A 13,451-nucleotide genomic window follows, 5' to 3' on the forward strand; every position below is an offset into this window, starting at 1 on the left:
CTGCGGCGACACAGGGGCCGTGGGCTTTTCCTTGGGGCGGGGGGCCACCAGGAGGGGCGAGGCAGGCAGAGTGCCACGTTCTCTTTCGCGTCTGCCCTTCTCAGCTGCAGGGTCCTAGGCCAGAGCATGCTTCTCCCCCCTCTCTGCCTTCAGTGAGAGCCGCTCTCTGCGCTACTTCCTGTTCCATGCATAATACATGCTCGTTGTAAAGAACAAACAATACAGGCAGCTCCAAGAGAAAACAGAGCTCACCCTGAATCTCGCCAAACCAGCCAACCCCCTCGGGCCCTGGCGTGACCGGGCCCTCGTATGACTGGGCCCTGGTGTGACCCGGCCCTCACATGACTGGGCCTTCATGCCGCCCCCGTGCACAGGGGCATGCGTGTAATTTCACACGAACGGCCCTTTCATGCTCAGTGCCTTTCCTTTGTATGGATGCCCTGCCCCACTCTCTTCACACTCCCACACCAGGGAGCCCGCTAACAGCCTCACTAGCTTGGCTTCACAGTTTTCTCCATAAACATATGTAGGCACACACTACACACACACACACACACACACACACGGCCTGGGCTCATTGTTTTACCAAATGAATTCATCATCATCATCATCGTATTCGCCTGCTTCTTGCTTTCCACGCTCCTCCACGCCGCCTGGTGGGGATCCCTGCCCTGCTCCAGAGCAAACATGTCAAACTCTCGACCTGCGGGCCGCATGCCCCGTGTATTTGGCCCTTTGAGTCTGACACACTTGCCCCAGGGAACTTTCCGTCCTCGGAAAGGCTGGTGCGGTCCCTGGCGCAGGCACGCCCTCGCCGACGAGGAACATGGCGCACAGCGTCCCGGGAAGCGGGGCTTTCCTCCCGGGATCGGGCCCGGGAGTGGAGTCGCCGGTGGAGGAGAGGCTGGCAGGTGCCCTTCCTAAAACCCTGGGAGGTGCCGCCCTCTGCCTGCATGGACGGATTTCCCATCCCAGCCCGTGCCCCGCGGTGAGGGCTGCGCCTCCGGGGCCTCTGCCCACAGGCAGTCCTCCGCAGCTTGCTGGCCGCTCAACATTGGGTTTTTAACATCCGTCCGTCAGAGCAGCGCGGTGGGGAGTCCTCACATTTGGCCAGCGGCCCTCTCCAGGACGCGCCCCTCCTCTCCGGCTGCTTTTCCCTGGTCGGCTCTCAGGGCTCCGTGTGTCCTGGGCACTGGTGTCTTGTTGGGAGTGTTCACACATGTCTTCTTTCCGTGAAGGGAAGGGCCTGTCATTTCGTATGCTTCTGGTTCCCATTGGCACTGGGGGAATGGAAATGTTGCTTTTAATACGGTGAATGCTTTCCGTTGTTTCTTTATGATGTGTGCCTCTAAGGAAGTCTTCCCTAGCTGGAGTCACTGATATATCCTCCCCAGCCCTGTCCGTTTACATGTTTTAAAGTCGGACGTATGTGCGTGTGTGTGTGTGTGTGTGTGTGTGTATATTATTGATTTTTCACAGAGAGGAAGGGAGAGGGACAGAGAACCAGAAACATCGATGAGAGAGATACATCGACCAGCTGCCTCCTGCACACCCCACACCGGCGATGTGCCCACAGCCAACATACATGCCCTTGACTGGAATCGAACCCAGGACCCTTCAGTCCTCAGACAACACTCTATGCTCTAGCCACTGAGCCAAACCGGTTTTGGCTAAAGTGGGACTTTTTAATTTTAAGAATTACCGCCCTGGGAATTGCGCTTTGGGTGCCGTGCGAGGTACAGGTCCCCGTCCACCTTTTTCCCTCTTGGGAACGGCCAGTTGCGTCGGCATCATTTATTTAAAGCTGCACCCTTCCTCGCAGCGAGCAATGCGGCCTGTGATGAACAGCAGGTTCCCCAGGGCCCATGGCCTTTCTGTGTCTGTCCCTGCGGCGATAGCACGCCGAGGGGACTGGTGAGCACCACAGCGAGTCCTGGCTCCTGTCAGAGCAAGTGCCCTGCTCATTCACCTTCTCCGGAGCCTTCCAGCTTCTTAGTCTCGGCTCGTCCAAATAAATGTGGCCTTAGCATGGCAAACCGGGCAACTGCCCCACAAACCCTTGTTGGGGCTTTGGTTGGGACTGCGGTACATCTGCCACGCAGTCTGCAGGAACGTGTCTCCTGCCCCGTCCTCCCAAGGACGAATTCCTCTGCTCACTTGGGTTTGCTTAAACATCTTTCAATACGGTTTTCTGTGTAAAGGTCGGGATTAGGGTGAGCTAGATCCACTTCTCATGTTGCTGTGGAATCATAAATGCTATCTTTCTTAACATGACAGGTGCTCTTTATGTGATCCGAGGAGAAACCTATGTGTGTTCCTTAAACAAAGCCGATCATATGTGTTATTCAAATTCTATCCTTTCTAGCTCTTTTCACTCTTCCGCCTATAAATTATTAGAGGTGTGTTGACACTTCACACTCATTTGGATGGCTACTATTTAAAAAAAACACACACACACACACACACACAGAATATAACATGTCCGTGAGGATGTGGAGGAACTGGAGACCTTGCACGGTGCTGGTGGGATTGCAAAATGGTGCAGCCACTATGGTGATTCCTCAAAAATTAAACATACAATTAACATACGACCGGGCAATGCCACTTCTGGGTATGTACCCAAAAGAAGTGAAGGCAGGGACTGGGACAAAAATGTGTCCAGCCATGTTCATGGCATCATTAATCACAAGAGCCAAATGGTGGAAGGTAGCAGCAACACAAGTGTCCGTCAACAACCGAATGGACGAATAAGATGTAACCCCCATGGTGGGACCCCAAAGGCCTGCGTCACCTCCCTTCGTCACAGCAAGGAGGGCCAGTCAGGTACCATCAGACATTTTGAGAGGGAGACAGACCATATTCACATAACTTTTACTACAGTATATTTATGCCATTGTTCCTCTCGGCCTGTGCCTTATTTATAAACTAGAGGCCCAGTGCATGAATTCATGCATGGGTGGGTCTCTCGGCCTGACCAGCAATCGGAGCTGATTGGAGCCATCTTGCTCAGTCCCAATCAGGGCTGGCCAACTGCAGGAGGTTGGCTGTGAGAGCACACTACCCACCAGGGGGCAGCTCCTGCGTTGAGCATCTGCCCCCTGGTAGTCAGTGTGTGTCATAGTAACTGGTCGACTGGTCATTTGGTCGCTTAGGCCTTTTTATATATAGATTAAACGTTATCATAGTTGGAGAGGAAAAACTGTCCAGACAGGCACAGTTTGGAGATATTTGGGTCCAGTCCCAGAACACCAGGATAAAGCGGTATCACAATAAAGAGAGTCCTAATCCTCTTGTAGTGGAGGGCCCTGCCTTCAACTGTACAAACACACCCTCGGGGAGCGCAAAGCTTTGAGGCAGGCAGGTGGGTGCTGGAGTGCCAGCGTGGCCCCCTCCTCGCTGTGGCACTGTCAACAGGCATCTAACTCTCCAGGCCTCCGCTCCTCGGTAAAACGGGGATAGCTTTGCCGACTTCGAAGGGATTTCTGAAAATGAAATGCTAACAGCCACCTGCCCCCGGGTCTGGTCTGTAATACGTGTGCACCAGCAGGTTTGTTTGGTTTTTGTTTGCTTTTTCCTTTCTACCTTTTCATTGTGCCAGTGCAGGCGAGGGGTGGCCGGGTCTGCTGAGCAACAGCAGAGAGAAGCAGTGACCCTCGGTGTCAGTCAGGGCCAGGCTCAGCAGCCACGACAGAAACTGCATGGCAGAGGCCCAGCCAGGAGAGAGGTATGTTTCTCTTTTTCTCCTGTGAATGGCGTATAAAGGAAGGTGGTTGGGGGGGTGGGGAGGGGCGCAGTATGAAGGTACCACAATCTCTGTCCATTGCAATTTGAACTAGGAAGGTCTGTCCTGGACAAGATCCTATTGAAGCGGATTTCTCTCCCATCCGCTGATTTCCTGCGCTGCCGCTGGCTACACTTTTACAAAACCAACCTTCCTTTGTTCCATCATCCTCGACTCCTCTTTTTCCCTCGTGGCTGACGTGCTGGGGCGTGTGGGAGCCGTTCTCACAGCGACGCCCTGCGCTGGTGACCAGCTCAGCGTGGACGCGGCTGGATGCCGGGCAAGTCATCAGCGTACAAACCCCGTGCGGGAAGGTTGGCAAGAAGAGGCGGCTTCGGAGGAACATACGCCGCTGCTCCCCGGGCGCCTTTATCCCGGGAACCGTGCTTTCTGGGAAAACGAAGAAAGCTCTCGGGAGGAACCTTTTTTCCTAAAGAAGCTGAGACACAGAGCCCAGGACGGCAGCAAAGTGACAAACCCAGTTACTGTGACTCTTGACCTATAGTAATAGGACATAGAGAAACACAATAAAATGTATTTCAAAGTATTTCTTCCAATTAATACACACACACACACACACACACACACACACACCAGCTTCCGCCCTGTGCAGCAGCAGAGGGCTGCGCGGGAAGAGAAGGCAGCGCTGTGATGCGGGCACAGGTGACCTGGCCCACGTCTCCTCACCCGGGCAGCGGGGGAGGGGGGTCTCCCTTCCGAGGCAGGCTCTACGCCCAGGGGTGCTCCTGGCTTGTCACGGCCTCTCATCTTCCTCACATCACCTTCCTGAGCATCCTCCTGTGACGTGGAGGGACGGTGGGTTTTGCTTTGACTGGAGTGTGAGGCTCACGTCCTTGCAAAGCCCTGGTAGCTCCATCCAGACAGGCTGCTGCCCCCAGCGCCCATGACTGAGTCACAGCCCCGCTGGGCCTGGGAGCTCTCCGCGGTGCTGAAGGGATTGTCTCCCTCAGTTCCAGGCTCTGGGATCAGCACAGCGGACACACACAGGCGTGAGGGAGGACAGTGTCCTTAACTGTGCCCCTGCTGCCTGCTGCCACCTTCTGGGTGCCCGCCACCCATCTCACTGGCGCATGCGGGGGCTCCCTGGCTCTTAGCCTCTGCCTGGCCCAGGCTCTGCCCTCCTGCTCCTTCAGCCCTTGCTGCCAGGCGCTGCCCAGACTGCCTCTGGCTTTGGTCCCCAGCACATCTGGCCTGGCCGTGGGGCCACTCCCCAGTCGTGTACCTCCAGACCCTCGGCAAGGCCAAAAGTGGGCAAGTCTGGGAGGGAGCTTTGGAAGCTGGAATGCAAAGACAGAGGTTTTCAAGGACACGTTTTAGTCACTGTCCACCATTTTTGACACGTGTGTGTGTGTGTGTGTGTGTGTGTGTGTGTGTGTGTTTGGTTTAGGGAAAATTGACACTGAGCCCTGAGTGCCAGGCGTCCAGGCTGCCATTCTGTAACTCTTTCCCCCACAATGAATTGGTGCAATTGTTTATATACAACCAGGGGACCAGTGCACGAATTCATGCACCTTGAAAGGAACTGGGGGCCGAAGGGCACATGCGGATGGTGCGGAGTGATTGGGGCTGGTGCCAGCAGAGGGTGTGAGCAGGGTCAGCACCATCAGCAGATGTGAGCCCCCGGCACAACCATGGCCTGTGGGAGCAAAGAATTCTCAGTATCCACCAGAGGCTCGCCTCGATGACAGCACCCGGCACCCGCCTTGGTCTGGAGCTCCCACTCATGTGCTCCACCATTCCGCCACAGCTGATGCCTGCCATGTTTTGCATTCTGCCACGGCTGCCTAGGCCCCCCATATTCTGCATGTGCCCTCTGGTGGTCAGTGCACACCATAGCGACTGGTTGTTTGGTTGTTCTTCCATTCGGTCTTTTTGCATGTTAGGGTTTTATATAGAAAGGTGGTCTCCACCATTAGGCTGAGCTGCTGCAGGCAGGCCTGTGTCTCAGCCAGCCCTCTAGCCTCTGAGCCTGGCACAGTCCTGTTGACAGCCAGCACCCAGGCACTGTCCACGGACCAAGGGATATGGGGAAAGTGAGCCTGGGCTTCCCTCCTGAGACCAGCGTCGGAGGGAGGGGCCTACGTCCCCCCATAGCAGCGGCACTAAGGGAGCGCTTCCCGCACCTGGCTCTGTTCTAGGAACTACACCCATATCACTTTAGTCCATGCTGCAACCCACAAGCTTAGGACTACTAGGATCCCCACTTTATAGCTGGGGAAACTGGGGCACAGGATGCTTCTAGTTCACCTACGGCCACGTGGCAGGTACGTGGCAGAGCTGAGGTGTAGACCCAGGCTAAGCGCCCATCAAGCCCAGGTGTTAACCCCCACATCCCAGTGTCCCCACTTGGTCCCTGTCCCTGTGAATCTGTTGCCTAAACTTTAGGTTGCATTCTTTAAAAAAAAAAAAAAATTACCATTTTATTGATTTCAGAGAGGAAGAGAGAGAGCGAAACATCAATGATGAGAGAGAATCATGGATCGGCTGCCTCCTGCATGTCCCACCCGGGGGATCGCGCCTGCAACCCTGGCACATGCCCTGACCAGGAATCGAATCGAGACCTCCTAATTCACAGATCAATGCTCAGCCACCGAGCCACGCCCGGCCAGGCTTGAGTTGCATTCCGGGCCCTGCCCCAGGACCGTTGTACAGACATAACATGGTGGGGGGGGGACCGTCCCCGCTCCCGCTCCTGTGGGGGGACATTGGGGCAGTGGGTGCGTCTTCTCCATGCCTGGCCTCCCAGGGAAGATCGGGGCTACTCTGCAGGGTTGCTCAGAGGTTAGAGGCCACGTGGGGGACTCGTGGACACGAGAGGACACCTGGATTAGTGTTGTAGGCTGTGATTCAGATCTGGTCAGTCATTATTGACAGCTGAGGTTTTCCTCAGGTGCTCAGAGTCAGAAAAGGAAGGGGGCTGGCCCAAGGGCAAGAAAAGGAACCCCCCGAGGGATCTCTCTGACCCCAAGCTCCTACGGCCAGGTATGGGGGCTGTCACCCGCCCCGGTGTGAGGGTGACGTATGGGCTCACGTGAGGCCTGTGCGGTGTGCCGGGTGCAGCCACGGTCCCACCTCCGCGTTCACGTGCTTTTCAGGCCCCTGGTGGCCGCAGGGAGAAGGGCGGCTGGTTATTTCTTTCACCTGGGGCCAGGTTCTGATGCTCAGAGGAGAGGACGGAAGAGCCAGGCTTGGGTCACAGGCAGGAACGCGGTGGCTCTGGGGTCAGCGTCTGGTGTCCCTTCCAGGCCTGCCGTCATGGGTGTTCTGGGCCTCAGGCGAGGTGGCTCACCTTTATGGAGGCCCTCCCAGCGCCCCGAGCCCCGTCCCTGCCCCCCAGCACCGGGGGCTGCAGAGATGTCCCACGCCACGCACTCCCCCTGCTCTGAGGGCGGCCGCGCTCCTCCGGGGCCCAGGTGTGTTTCTCTAGCCTCAGGTCCACGCCCTTGTAAGAGCAGGGTCTTCTGTTTTCCTGTTGGTCTGTCTCAGTGGTCAGCAAACTGTGGCTTGCGAGCCACATGCGGCTCTTTGGCCCCTTGAGTGCGGCTCCTCCACAAAATACCACGTACAGTGCGATTGAAACTTCGTGGCCCGTGCGCAGAGGCCGGTCTTCAGCTCTCACAAGAGATTTCAGTCGTGGTACGGTTGGTATTTAGCTCTGTTGACTAATGAGTTTGCCGACCAAGGGTCTGTCTCACTCCAGCCCCCGGCCTCTCCCCCTCTCCCTGAGGCGGAGCCTTTGGATCAGGAGGGTGTAGGGCCGCACCTGGAGCAGGAAGGCCGCACACGAGCCCTGTTAGCAGGAGGCACGTGTCCATTACACAGAGGGGAAACTGAGGCTCAGGCAGGGTAAGTGACACACCCACCCAGGCCCCAGGCCCCTGCCTCATGCCCAGCCCACGGGGAGCGCACAGACCCACGTGTCCGGGGTGCGCCGTGGGGCCTGGCAGCCGGAGAGGGCGATGCCGAAAGAGCAGAGCCAGGCACCGCCTCTCCGGAGAGGGCTGAGCGGGCCTCACAGTCCAGAAGCTCCCTCTGGCCCCGGTGAGAAGGACGGACTCGGAGGGAACCGCCCCTCGCCCAGGCTGCAGGCCTTCACCCGGGAGAGGACTCCCCGGCTTCTCCTCTGGAGACAGCTGAGCCCCCGAGCGGCCGGCAGCACCGTGATTCCTGTGCTGGGTCCCTGGCCCTCAGCGGGCGTTTCTGTTTGTTAGGAAGCATGTACCCGCGCCGGGAATGGAGCTGACACCAGCGCTGGGAACAGGGCGAAGAGGGGAAATGCTCGCGTGGCTGTTTAGACTGAAGAAGGGGCAGGGGGTGGCCAGGCCTGGGGCTTGGGCCTGGGTACCCAGAGGCTGTGCCTGCCGCGCCTGCTGAGGGAGCTGCCAGGCTCAGGTGGTAAAAGGTCAGGAAGTTCTTACGGACCTGAAGGTTCACCTCAAGCAAAATGTTACTGCACCCAGCGTCTCTCCTTCCAGACCTCGCCATCCTCACGCCCGGGGGCAGCAGAACGGACTCTGGTTCTGCAGCTGACGTGAATTTGCAAACATCTCAAAGGCTCAGAAACACAGAGTACGGTCAGGGGGTCACATTTGATGGAAAAGACCCTGTTTCCATACCAAGCTCTGACGAGCCAGTTATTAAAGAGGAAGCCAAAATGAGAGAGACAGAACGCACACACAGCGACCGGGCTGCACACAGATCACGCTGTCCCCTTGGGTTCCTGTGTGAGCGCCACCAGTTGTTTCTGTCATCGAAGTTTCTAACTCTCTATCCCTCCCCCTTCCTCTCTGTAAAAATCAAAATATATTTAAAAAAAAAAAAAAAAAGCAACCAGTGAATGCATCAGTAAGTGGAACAACAAATCTCTCTCCCTTCCTCTCTCTAAGTAAAAAAAGTGAGTGGCTAAACGTTGAACTGCGGTGAGCCGATGGGAACCTGCGGCCACGGAAGGCGAAGCGATCTTGTCACCACCCTCTCCGTTCACCGGCATCGCTTATCGTGTGACAGGAATTATGAGCCAAAGTGTTTTCACGGCTTGTAAGCTTACGTGTTCCTCGTGGGTCCCTGTTGTCCCCGGACAGGGTCTCCGTGATAGACATCCCGAGGGGAAAGCTCACCCTGCTGTCAGGGCGCCCTATCTTCCTCTGGGCCCTCCATTATGTAGCCGTGTAGCCGCCGGGGAGCCTGTACCCTGGTGTTTCTGCGGAGGTGGGAGCTGGCTCTGGGAGGCCCGGGGAGAAGGGGCCTCCAGGGAAGTGTCCTGGCCCCTCCCCATGGCGGGATGGCCAGATGCTCAGGGGCGGGGCACGAAGTTCGTGTCCTCCCCTCTCGAGCGTCGCGCAGGCAGAGCACAGGCGCCCCCAGACCCTCTGCGCAGTCTCTGCCGGCTCCCAGGTCCCCGGCGCCCGCCTGCAGCCAGGTGAGAGTGGGAGAGCTCAGCCCTCTGCACACTCCTTGGGGAGCTTGTCCTGTCCAGGCTTTTATCTTTGTCCTCAGGGCTGTTGTTAAAACCGTGGCCACTAGAGGCCACTAGAGCCAAGTGATTGTCTATTTGGTTTGACAACCAGAAGCAGGACATAGAAAAAATGCCAAGAACAGGACTGGAGTGACTTCAAAAAGTCCCACTCCCCCTGGCCGCCCTCTCCCCGTCCCCTCCCACGCACAGAAATCCCTGCCGCCTCCTCACAGCGTGTTTGCTCAGAGATCTGCACCTGCCAAGGAGCTGCCCGCCGAGGCCACAGCCCTGGTTCCCGCAGCGAAAACCCGCCTGGGGCCGGCCTGGTGGGACGTGGGGCCCGGACGTGCTGAGTGCTCCCTGCGCTCCGCTGCCACGGGGGACCTCAGGCACGTCCTCGCTCTCCGGTAAGGGCCTCCTCCATAGTGTGGGCTTGGACCCTGGATCCCAGGTCCCTCTCCGTCCCAAAGCCTGAGCGGGGTGCTGCTCTTCCAGGGCAGCCGTCAGCCCTGTGCCCCACGCTGGCCAAGGGAAGAGAGCCAGCTCCGGGCTCCCTCTCCACAGAGAGCATGAGGCCCTCTCGCCCTCCCGCTCCCCCTCCTCGGTTTGATGACACTGGGTTAGAGCATCGTCCCAACACACCAAGGTTGTGGGTTCAAGGTCTGGTCAAGAAGCAACCAGTGAATGCATAAGCAAGTGGAACAACAAATCTCTCTCCCTTCCTCTCTCTAAATAAAATTTCTAAAAAAGTGAGTGGCTTTTTTTATTTCTTCCCCCTCCTCCCCCTCCTCCTCCTCCCCCTCCCACAGCTCCTCCTCCCTCTCCTCCTCCCCCTGCCCCTTCTCCTACCTCATTCTCCTCCTTCTCCTCCTCCTTCTCCTCCCCCTTCCCCCTCCTCCTCCCCCTCCCCCAGCTCCTCCTCCCTCTCCTCCTCCCCCTGCCCCTTCTCCTACCTCATTCTCCTCCTTCTCCTCCCCCTTCCCCCTCCCCTCCCCCTTCCCCCTCCTCCTCCCCCTCCCCCAGCTCCTCCTCCCTCTCCTCCTTCCCCTGCCCCTTCTCCTACCTCATTCTCCTCCTCCTCCTCCTCCTCCTCCCCCTCCTTCCTCCTCCTCCCCCTGCCCCTTCTCCTACCTCATTCTCCTCCTCCTCCTCCTCCTCCTCCTCCTCCTCCTCCTCCTCCCCCCTCCTCCTCCCCCTCGCCTGCCTAGGCCATGGGAGCCAGGGGCTGGGCCGGGAGGTTAAGGCGCCCATCCTAGAGCCAATGGCACGCTCACCTGTGTGTGAAGTAGGGGGTCTGAGCGTGCAGAGGAGTAGGATGGCAGAGGGGCAGTGCCGGACCACCCCAACGTGTCGCAGATGGGGAGCCCGAGGTCCAGCGTGGACTGGCGGTCAGAGCGGCGCTGGGACCAGCTCCAGCTGCCGAGCCTGGGCAGCCGTGGTGGCTCTCACAGCCTGGCTCTCTGTGGGGGCCTGGCGCTCGCTGACTGACGTTCTCACGGGACCTGCTGCCCAGCCCAGGGCTCAGAGCGTGGCCGGTGGGGCGGGGGGCCCGCAGGGCGGCCCGGTGCTGCCCGGTGCCCATGCCACCAGGAGGACGAGAGCGGGACACACACACACACACACACACACACACACACACACACTTCCCATAGCTGGGGCGCATCGGCCTCCACTGGGCACCACACTGCTGACTGCACACCCTCTCGGTGGGGCCGTGTGGTGGCTGCCATCCCTGCCGCTCTCACCGGCGCCCCTGCCCAGGGCCCCGGGCTCCTCCTGCAGAAACCTCAGGCTCCTTACTGTCCTCCGGAATCGGGGCTCCCTGCCTCCCCAACGCATCCCACCGGACGGCCGCTGGCTGGGCGGGCACAGGGCCACCCCTCCTCACCCCACACTCCGGCCGGGCCCCCTGCGGCCGCCCGCCTCCCTCCCCAAGGCCCTCTCCCTCCCATGGAGGGCCTAGCTCAGCTGCTGGCCTCTCCCCCACCCCCACCCCCGGCCCCTCTGGGCTCCACGGCCCCCAAATCTCCGAGCCGTTTTCTGACGGTAACGCCAGGCCGCCCCGGGGTGCGTGTCCCTGGACGAGTCCCTCTGGTCACATCGCCTGGCGGCCCCCGTGGCTCAGGGACCGAGGGCGGTGGACTCGAGGACGGCAGTGTGGGCCTGGGGCGGGCGGGACAAAGGCAAGTGGAGTTCCAACCTGGGGTCAAGTTCCAGGTCAACCAGTCCACGCAGCGCCCGTGTCCCGCACCCTGCCCTCCTTCCGCCCGGCCCACCGGCACTCACAGCCCTGGGTCCCGCACCCTGCCCTCCTTCCATCACCGGCATTCACAGCCCCGTGTCCCGCACCCTGCCCTCCTTCCATCACCGGCACTCACAGCCCCGTGTCCCGCACCCTGCCCTCCTTCCGCCCGGCCCACCGGCACTCACAGCCCCGTGTTCCGCACTCTGCCCTCCTTCCATCCGGCCCACCGGCACTCACAGCCCCGGGTCCCGCACCCTGCCCTCCTTCCATCACTGGCACTCACAGCCCCGGGTCCCGCACCCTGCCCTCCTTCCATCACTGGCACTCACAGCCCGGTGTCCTGCACCCTGCCCTCCTGCCGGCCCACCGGCACTCACAGCCCCGGGTCCCACACCCTGCCCTCCTTCCATCACCGGCACTCACAGCCCCGTGTCCCGCACCCTGCCCTCCTTCCATCACTGGCACTCACAGCCCCGGGTCCCGCACCCTGCCCTCCTTCCGCCCGGCCCACCGGCACTCACAGCCCCGTGTCCCGCACCCTGCCCTCCTTCCGCCCGGCCCACCGGCACTCACAGCCCCGGGTCCCGCACCCTGCCCTCCTTCCATCACCGGCACTCACAGCCCCGGGTCCCGCACCCTGCCCTCCTTCCATCACCGGCACTCACAGCCCCGGGTCCCGCACCCTGCCCTCCTTCTGCCGGCCCACCGGCTCTCACCCAGCGTCTGGGCATGTCCGCCCCCCCACCGTTCCCAGCAAACGGAAAACAATTCCTTTCTGGGTAATTTCTCTGATGAGGGGCAAGAACAAGATCTCTTTGCACAAACCTCGGGCTCTTTGTCCCGCTTCCTCCCCCAGGGCCGTGTTCCCCCTCCGCTGCAGGCCACGCCCTGGGCCGCGGGGGCGGCTGTGAATGGGGCTGTCAGCTCCCGCTCCCTCCCCTGCCTGTCCTTCCATTGTTCCTGCTGCGTGAGGCGCCTCTCCCACCACCGTGGGGCGTGTGAGTGACAGTGGGGGCTCGGGACTGAGCTGTCACCCACGGAGGAGGAGGTTAGGGTGCTGTGTGACGGGCTTCAGCGGCACCATCTTCTCTCCTCAGGGGAGCTGGTGGGGTCTGCGGGAGGCGTAGCGTCAGGAATGGGACAGCCACAGAAAAGAGGTGCGGGTGTGACCTTGGGCACATCCTTGACCTCTCAGAGCCTCTGACGCCCCCCGTGACCCGGGACAGCCTGCCTCCGGGACGCTGTGTGCATTAAGGAGCCACCAGCGCGGTGACCGTTCCGGGAGGGGCACGCTGGTTCTGGTGTGACGGGGAGCCGGCACCGCAGGGCGCAGGGCCGTGCTGAGGAGGGAGCTGACCCCAGGAAAATGCCGGTTTCCTCGTGGCCTGCGGGGGGCAGCACCAGGAGAGGCCTGGGCTCCCACCTCGGCTCTGCCGGTGGCTTGGGGCACGGCGTGGCACCTTTAAGAGTTCTCGTGGGAAATGTTGGCAGGAAGTGGGGGGGGGGGGTATGAGAACTAGTGGCAGCGACCAAATGACCTGATGGACGTAGTGCCACAGCCATGGGGGCTCCAAACCTAGGCCCCTGCCCCGGGCAGAGGGAGGGGTCAGGCCCCCATGTAGGATGTAGGGCACAGTGCTGCCCCCAAACCCCAGAAGGGACACCTGGTGCTACCTCACACCGCCCCCCCCCCGGGCAGGAACACCTGGTGCTGGGTGCAGACGGCAGCCTGTTTACCAACAGGAAGGGGTTGGAGCCCAGCAGGAGCCTTGGGCCCACAGCCCGGGGGCGGCCTCATGTTTAGGCTCATGGAAGCGTCCAGTCTCCAGAGCGGGAGCACACAGCTGGCCGGCCTGCGGGGAGGGCGCCTGCACGCCTCTTCTCCTGCCCGTGTCCTCCTCCCACGGCTCAGCGGCCTCCCGGCCTGCGGGGCTCGCTGCGGCAGGACG

This window comes from Pipistrellus kuhlii, unplaced genomic scaffold, assembly GCF_014108245.1.
Source record: "Pipistrellus kuhlii isolate mPipKuh1 unplaced genomic scaffold, mPipKuh1.p scaffold_m20_p_1, whole genome shotgun sequence".
Lineage (NCBI taxonomy): Eukaryota > Metazoa > Chordata > Mammalia > Chiroptera > Vespertilionidae > Pipistrellus > Pipistrellus kuhlii.